The sequence below is a fragment of the Carlito syrichta genome, unplaced genomic scaffold (assembly GCF_000164805.1).
Source record: "Carlito syrichta isolate Samal-C Ts95f unplaced genomic scaffold, Tarsius_syrichta-2.0.1 Scaffold303140, whole genome shotgun sequence".
Classification (NCBI taxonomy): domain Eukaryota; kingdom Metazoa; phylum Chordata; class Mammalia; order Primates; family Tarsiidae; genus Carlito; species Carlito syrichta.
Window position 1 is genome coordinate 336183 of NW_007247236.1, and position 8793 is coordinate 344975.

The window sequence follows — 8793 nt, forward strand, 5'->3', positions numbered from 1 at the left end:
ACAAATATTTGGCTGAACCGATCAGCAGCATCCTTGTGGAGCATAGGCTTCGGCAGCACCACTCCAGCCTGCTATCGTCTAGTGCAGTGCCCCACCTGGTATGCACATGTGCTGGAAATCCAGGGCCTCACCTCCATCAACAGCCTAGCACTAAGGGTTGGTAGTAAAGCTACCGGGCCTCCGGTTCCGCCTTGCTTCATTTTTACCTTGCTTTAACTTCCGCCTCACTGGCTTCCAGACTTCATGGCCGCCATTTTGTCCTCATTAGGTCCCTCCACGACGTAGAAGGCCAAGCAGGAGCCTTAAAGATGATATGGCCGCTGTCATGCTGTTGTCACCACTGTGGGTGGCAGTGGTGTGCTCGAGTAACCAGAACCGATGCACGGAGGCACACTACATCCTCAGAAGACAAGGATTCAGTGTCTGGTCCTTAGAAACAGGAACTTGTGTGGGCTTCCAGGACTAGCACCTGACTAACCAAATGTTTATGATTTCACAATCACATTTGACGAGATGCGCAATGATCTTCTTAGGAAAGACAAAGTGCTCTATACAAAGACTGGCATTTTGCATATGTTGAACAGAAATAAGAGAATCAAGTCCTGCCCAGAAAGGTTTCAGAATTGTAAAGATATGTTTGATTTGAGCCTCACTTATGATGAAATAGTCTATGACCATTTGGTGGAAGTTCTGAATTCCAGAGAGCAGGAGACCTGCCAGCCAGTGCATGCGGTCAATGCGGAGATCCAGGATAGTTACAAAGAGACCTCCCTGGGGGTATTCGTCATCTATGATCTCTGCCAGTGTATACAGCACACAGAGGATATAGAGAACGAGTTTGAGGAGCTGCTGCTGAAACTTGAGAAGATTGGTTTCTCCTTCCCGCATGCAGTCTGCTTATACTGATGGGCCTGGCCGGGAGCCCACTGCTGCCCTCCCGAAGCCGGTTTCTTCAACTTCCTTTTGTTGATACTTCTTACTTCCTGATATTTATTTTTACTTTTAGGTATTCTTTTGATGGACAGTAGTGTTACCCAAATAAACTGTACATGTGAAATGAGAGGATACACATAAATGTCGTTTTTTCAATCCCACTTTTACATATGAATGGGATGAGTACTGATTATAAAGTTTTTTCTTCAGCCAAAAAGAAGAAAAGAGACTGTTTATAGTGCATTTCTTCAAACCGTTTGTAGTGCATTTCTCTTAACATATCTCTGTTTTTAGTTGTGACTGCCTTTCCTTTTCTTTTTCCCTTAATTGGCTGAATAGTACAAATACCTGAATAAAGCAATGAATTGTGTCTTATTAGGAAACAGACTGAGATTTTCCAATAAATAGATGCTGCCGATCAAAAACTATATATTTTGACTCTAATAGTTATTAACCATTAGAATTTTTCTTCCCCCCAATTTAGCTAGTCCTTTGGATATGTGAACTCCTCCACAGTCCATGTTCTCTGAAAGATACCATAATACTTCTCTTTTAAGACCTTTATTTTATAGAGCAGTTTTGGGTTCACAACAAAATTGAGCAGATGGTACAGGGATTTCCCATGTTCTATACTTCCTTCCTCCACATATGCATAGCTTTCATCATTATCAATATTCCCTACTGGAGCAGTGCATTTGTTACCGTTGATGAACTTACATTTATGCACTATTATCATTCACAGTCCATAGTTTATATTCGGGTTTATTCATTGTACTATACATTCTATCTCTTCATCCTTCCCTCACTGCCCTAGCAACCACTGATCTTTTTATAGCTTTCGTAGTTTTGCCTTTTCCAGATTACATAGTGGTAATCTTTAAAATTATATCATTTCAAAACATATGGGGCCAGCACATTCATAGCACTTACATAGTGACAGAGAATATGAAATGAACACATAAAATAACTATAAAACAATTGTTAGAATCATTAAGTCAAGGAAACAAAGTTATTAAACACATTGTAATTTTATGGCTTTCACTGTAATCTAAAATTTGGGAAACCCTTAGTTTATTGGGGAAAAAATTATCTTCTTAGTGTGAGACTAAATTGTCTTTGGCAAATGTCACTGCATTGATTGCCTGAATTCATATCTGTTCGTAAAATATTTCTAGAATCTATGTTATATGGAAACCTGGACAAGTGTTCTTTCTCATTCCAAAATGTGTTAGGCCTGTTAAAAAAAATCTTATTAGATTAAAGAGATAATATCACACCCTAGATATGAAATATATTCTTAGAATCTCCAAAGCAACTTTTAAAAATATTCTTTTTCTGGTAGCTCTTTATATTTGAAAATTAGATAAACTAGATACAAACTGACTATAGATTAGTCACAACTTTAATAATCTACATTGATGCTTTGTTTTTTTAAGTGTCTCAAATTCCTCAATTAAATAATATATGTTTATATTTTTACCTAAAATACCTTTCTTCCTGTTTAATTTTTGTTCAACTTGAAAAACTGCACTTCCTTTTCAAGGTCTGATTTCAATGTCATTTCTGTGATGACTTCCTTGACACTTCGAAAGATCACTTCTCTAGGATGTCACAGCACTTTGATTATGCATTATTTTCTTACTTTTGGCAATGTGTTCTAGTTAGTTATATCCCCATGTACTTCCTTTTTTGACTTTGCCAGGACTATGTTTCATTCCTAGACAACACCCAGCCCATTGGAGGAGCATAATAAATACTTAATACTGTCAGAGACTCGCTCCAACCGAGGGTGAGTTAGGACCCGCACCGGAGAATCTGGATGGCGAGAAGAGACCACTCAGAGGCAGTTCTTCCGGGAACAGTCTGATCAGGACTGAAGCCAATTTTATTCAAACCTTTTCCAACTTATATACCATTTTCTATACCCTCCAGCAGTGTGATAATCATTTGCTGGGGACGTACAAGTTCCATGCATAACGCGCTTTACAAACTATGCATCACAAGACCATCACAAGATTTGCAAGTTCCAAGCAAACAATTCGAATTCCATGATGCCTGTCGTGCTTCACAAAACTTACATTAAGGTCACAGGTGCACAATTTCAATACAGATTGTTCAAAGTGTTTTCCATAATGTTCAATAAATCATTCATATTATACTCTTTGTTCTAAACCCTGATTAATACAAAAAACTTTCTAAGTTAACTCTAGGTTCAGTCCAAGTTCACTGACTCCTAATATTTTTTAACGATTAATATTATCAACTTAACACTATACTATAATCTATAAGTGTAGTTAAATGACTTAACTGTTAGTTATACTATTAACCTATCATGATTTAACGTAGTGTCCTGTAATTCTATAACAATTAAAACTTATTCTTAAACTATAAAACCTAACCATGACTTAAGTGAATTTCCTATGTCTAAACTTTAACTTTTATATAATCTAATGATTGACCTTTAATACTATGCTATATCCTATTAAGTTAATACCTCATCTTTAATTCTTTTATAAATCAGATAGTAACTATTATATTTGAATAATGTAGCAAAAGGAAACAAAACAGCAAGCATAAATTTACTCAGATATACTATAAAATGTAAATGCAACTATGAGTGTATATGTATATATTTTATCCTAACAAGTCTACTCTAAAAATCAAATAGTAGCTGTCACACTCTTAAACAAGGAAATGCATGGCCGCCATGATGGTGGCCATGGGCTGAAGCAAACAGAGTTTCGGTAATTAACGAAACAAAAGAAAACGTTCTGCCTGGCTAGGGGCAGGGCGATAAAACTATTATGGCAATTTAGTTTCTAATCTTAGCCCTAGGGGAAACTGCTTTCGGGAACAAGAGTTGACTAACCAGTCTACCAGGAAATAGAAGTTAAAAATGTCTTGAAAAAGAAGTACAGCTTAGAAAGACAGAGAAAAATAATTCTGCTGTGCACTTTCCATCAGTCATATTGATATTTACTTATAAGTTTTACTGCCATGTATGCACACTGGTCACAATCACACGCCAATATTATAGGTATAACTGATATCCTATGTCAGAGGCAATCTTCCAGATGGGCCTTTACAGGCCTCAGCCATGTAGCTATAGATGTTGGCTCCCAACATAATACATAAAAGAATAAGTTACAGCAGTTAAAATATTTATAAACAAATATTGGTAACATATAGTATTGAGAGAGAATGGTTGGAGGTTTTTTTCTGGATGAACTCAACTAGCTAGAACATAGTCCTTAAATATCTGAAAAATACTTTCAAGCTCATAAAACATCATCACAAAGCCTTGAGTTTTGAAGTTTTGAATTACAATTCCAATATTTACAATTCCAATTATAATAGCCTTTTTTCAATATTCTGTTGACTTTTATCAAACAGAAAATGCTTTATTTATCTGATCACTCCTGTCAGAGAAGAAAAAAATCAGAAATCTGAGGGGCATAGGGACTTAAAAACAAATTATCATCAGTAACATTTTAAAAGTGAGAGAAGAAACAAAAGAAAAACAGTCTTCAAACTCGATTATGCCAGTTTAGAATGCTAGGTATTTATAATTATTAACCAGGTTAAGGCAATTTATATTTAATGTCACTTATTCAGGAAGGTAAGGAAGTATGTAGATTTGAAATATATAAAAATATAAAAGATTGTAGATAGATTTTCCATAAAAAGTTAAACTTCTAAAATGATGTTTGTATTTTCATAAGTTGCTTTGAAAATGTACTTTTGTGGAAAATCTCGTTTCTAAAATATGGTGGATATTATTATACTGTCAGCTTTTGTTGTAACCAGGCCAATATCTCATAGAATTCTACTTGAAAGAGAAAACACATATGTTACTTTTCAAAGGATATAGGGAGAAGGAAAAGTACACTATCAACCTATTGCCATAAATTAAGGCAGAAAACGATTCTGCTAAGGAATGTAATATGACAATGCCTCTCACAATGTGAGGTCCTGGCAAATGTCAAAGGCAAAAACAACTCATTTTTACAGATGAAATAAGTAAATGTCCTCAGAATAGACTTGGAAAATTGCTATCAGGACTCTGATAATGAAAGGAATGTTGTGCATTGACATCAAATTATAAATTATCATAATAAATATATTTTATGGTACTTCCCACCCACACCCGTTTTGAAGGTAAATTACCTTACCCAGGGAACTACACAAGAATAATAATGATGTTTTATCAATTATCTTTCCTCACTCTAGTTTTGATTGGACCAACAGTTTGAACTTGACACAAATGTGGTCCATTCATAGGTTTGCCAATAATTCTTGTGGTTTGACAGTAAAAGAGGAGCAAACACAATTAGACTTTTTTCTATAAAATGTTGTACTGGGAACCTGTGAAGTTGAAGCAGTGACTAGTATGAGATGAAGCTGAGAGAATGCCAAAAAGGAGGATAAGGTACTAAGGTGTCTAAGACATGACACATGGCCTCATATATAACTGCAAGACAAAGATAGGAAAAATAGAATTAAGTAATTATGTAAATTATACAAAACAACTAGTCAATAAAGTAAACAAAATGGAGCCAATTACCAAATATCTTTTTGTCAGAAAACATTTAATTGAAGTATCATTATAGCCAATCAACAATGGTTTAAATAATAAATACACTTATTTTATACTGAACTATAAATCCAGAGGTTGGTTTTTAAGATTGATCACTGGCTCTGCAATGTCATCAAAGATCCAGGCTTATTCCATCTTCTAACTCCATCTTTATAATAGTTTCTGTCCTTAGACTTGTTGCTGCTTATTTGAAAAATAGTCGCTGCACATCCAGGCTTCACATAATAGTTTACAAAGAAGGAAGGGAGAAGGTGGGAAGGAAGAACTGTCTTCTATTTATCTCTCTAATTAGAGGTAAAACTCATTCCCAAAGCCTATAGCAAGTTTTTCCTTATCTATCCTTGGTCAGAATTTAGTATCATGCCATTCTATCACTGACTAAGAGGAATGAGAGAGACATGATTGACTTAGATCATAGCTTATTTGGAAAACTATGGCTCACTTTTATTTTATTTTACATTATGTTATTTTATTTTTTGAGTTGGAGTCTCACTTGGTCGCCCAGCCTGGAGTGCAGTGGCATGCTCATGGCCACGTCGACCCGCTGGGCTCAGGCGAGTCTTCCACCTCAGCCTTCCAAGTAGTCGGAACTGTAGGCATGCACTACCATGCCCGGTTAATTTTTTGTTTCATTGTAGAGACGAGGTCTCGCCAAGTTGCCTGGGCTGGTCTTGAACCCACGGGTTCAGGCAATCCACTCGCCTAGGCCTACCAAAGTGCTGGAATTACAGGCTAAGCCACCAATTTAGGCCACTTTTAATTTTATAAATAAAGATTTATTGGAAAACTGCCATGTCCATTCATTTATGTGTTATTTGTGACTGTTTTCATGTTATAACAACTGACATGAATAGTTACCACACAGACCATATAGTCTCTAAAGCCTAAAATATTTACTACCTGGACCTTTACATACAAAAAATTTGCCAACTTCCAACGTAGATCTATCACGATTTCTCCACTGAAGCTGAACACATTTTACCAACTGAAAAAAGTTGAAGTCCTATTAGCAGGCAAGATGAGAGAAATGGCTACTGAGTAAGATGCAACATTCCACCTTTGTGGGGAATGTGGAGAGAGAATGAGCTTGAGAACAAAAGCAAGCATGAGGGAGAAAGCATACACAAGGATCAGAGCTTCTTTTGCTCTATGATTTCATAAAATTTCAAAACACACCTCCAGTTATTTTTTTAGATGGAGGAACAGTCTGGAAATATAACATAATATCAACATAAATGGATTTGCTGGAGATAAAGTTAAGAACTGTTTTTGGATTGAAAACATGAGAAAATTGAAGAGTTTTGCTCCAAATTAATCTTTGGCATATATTTGCAAAACTTTTTTATTTTATTTTATTTTTTGAGTTTGTCACTCTGTCACCCAGGCCAGAGTGCAGTGGCACACTCATGGCCACCACAGCCTTGATCTGCTGGGTTCAGGCTATCCTTCCACCTTAGCCTTCCAAGCAGCTGGAACTACAGGCATACGCCACCGCACGTGACTAATTCTTTCATTTATTATAGAGACGAGGTTTTGCCAAGTTGCCCAAGTTGATCTTGAGCCCCTGGACTCAGGCAATCCTCTTGTCTCTGCCTCCCAAAGTGCTAGGATTACAGGCATGAGCCACCATGCCTGGCTGAAACTTTTCTTTTTTTTTTTTGAGTTGGAGTCCCACTCTGTTGATCAGACTGGAGTGCAGTGGCCGCTCCCGGTCACCGCAGCCTAGACCTGCTGGGCTCCGGCGATCCTTCCCCCTCAGCCTTCCAAGTAGCTGGAACTATAGGTGCGTTCTACATTTATTGTAGAAATGAGGTCTCGCCAAGTTGCCCAGGCTTCACTTTTATAAAAAATGAACCCGCAGGCTGAGGCAATTCACTCACTTCAACCTCCCAAAGTGTGGGATTACAAACTGAGCTACCGAGCCCGGCTTTATTTTCATTCTCTACAAAAAAATGCTGAACTGAATGCTACTGACAGCTAATGCCCTTGGTCTTTCTAAACTCTCACAACTATGAGACATAATCCCCATATTTAACTTGAAAGAAAATTTACTTTGTTTAAAATAAAAATGAAAGAAATAAACTAAAATTCTCTTCCCAATCAACTTTTTTTGAGGGGTCGGAGTCTCACTCTGTTGCCCAGGCTGGAGTGCAGTGGCACACTTACGGCCTCCACAGCCTCAACTTGCTGGGTTCAGGTGATCCTTCCATTTCAGCCTTCCAAGTAGCTGGAATCACAGGCATGCACCACCATGCCCGGCTAATTTTTTTATTTATTGTAGAGACGAGGTCTCGCCATGTTGCTCAGGCTGGTCTCAAACTCCTGAGCTCAGGCAATCCTCTCGTCTCTACCTCCCAAAGTGCTGGGATTATAGGTGTGAGCCACTGCATCCAGTGCCAATCAACTTTTAATATTTGTACCTTCTAATAAATTAATAATGTGCTAATTTTAATAATGTGTGCTACTGTGTCATACTCTCAGAATTAATCCTAATTGAAAGAAATATATAGTTTCATTTTATAAATTTGTTAACTGTAGCTTGTAGGTGAACCTAACTTCTTGCCTCTACCTGGGAGCAAAACTCAAATATTTTATAAGATCCCATCATGCTTTCAGATTTGATATTCTATATAGACAGGTGCCTATATAGCATGATTAAAGACACGAGAAAGGCCTACCTGCCCTAAAACACTCTTATTCTTCCAAAATGAACTAAAATTTTGCAAACAGAGATTCATTGTTTGGAGTCAGATAATCTTACTTTTTGATGAGGCTCTACTACTTACTAATTGTGTGGTCTTACTCAAGTTATTTAACATTTCCTGGTTTCATTTTCCTCATTAACAACATGAAAATAATAAAATACCCTCCCTGTCTACTGTATATGTAAAATAAGTGATAGCTATGAAAGTACATTTAAAATGCAATCAATATACAAATATAAGGACTTAGCATTATGGTGCAAGTAAATCTCTATGAATAAGTCATTATGTTATTATATATAATTTACATATTTTAGAAAATTACCTTTTACAGCTTTTAAACTTCTATTAGCAGGAAAGAAGACACAGCATGAGAAGAATTAGAAGTTAGCAGTTTAAAACATGAGTTGTTTTTAACTAACTTCCAAGTCCTGGGTTAGATAGTAAACTGGGGTAGTCTAGTAACACAAAGATGTGACTTATTGCTAGTGTCTTAAAGGAGGAGAAACAAGGAAGGAAGGAAGGAAGGAAGAAGGGAGGGAGGGAGGGAGGGAGGGAGGG

General features: G+C 36.8%; 1 pseudogene; it reads left to right on the top strand.

Annotated features, from left to right (window-relative positions):
- The first annotated feature begins 325 nt into the window (after positions 1–325).
- On the top strand, positions 326–906 carry LOC103260202 (annotated as a pseudogene).
- Positions 907–8793: the final 7887 nt, after the last annotated feature.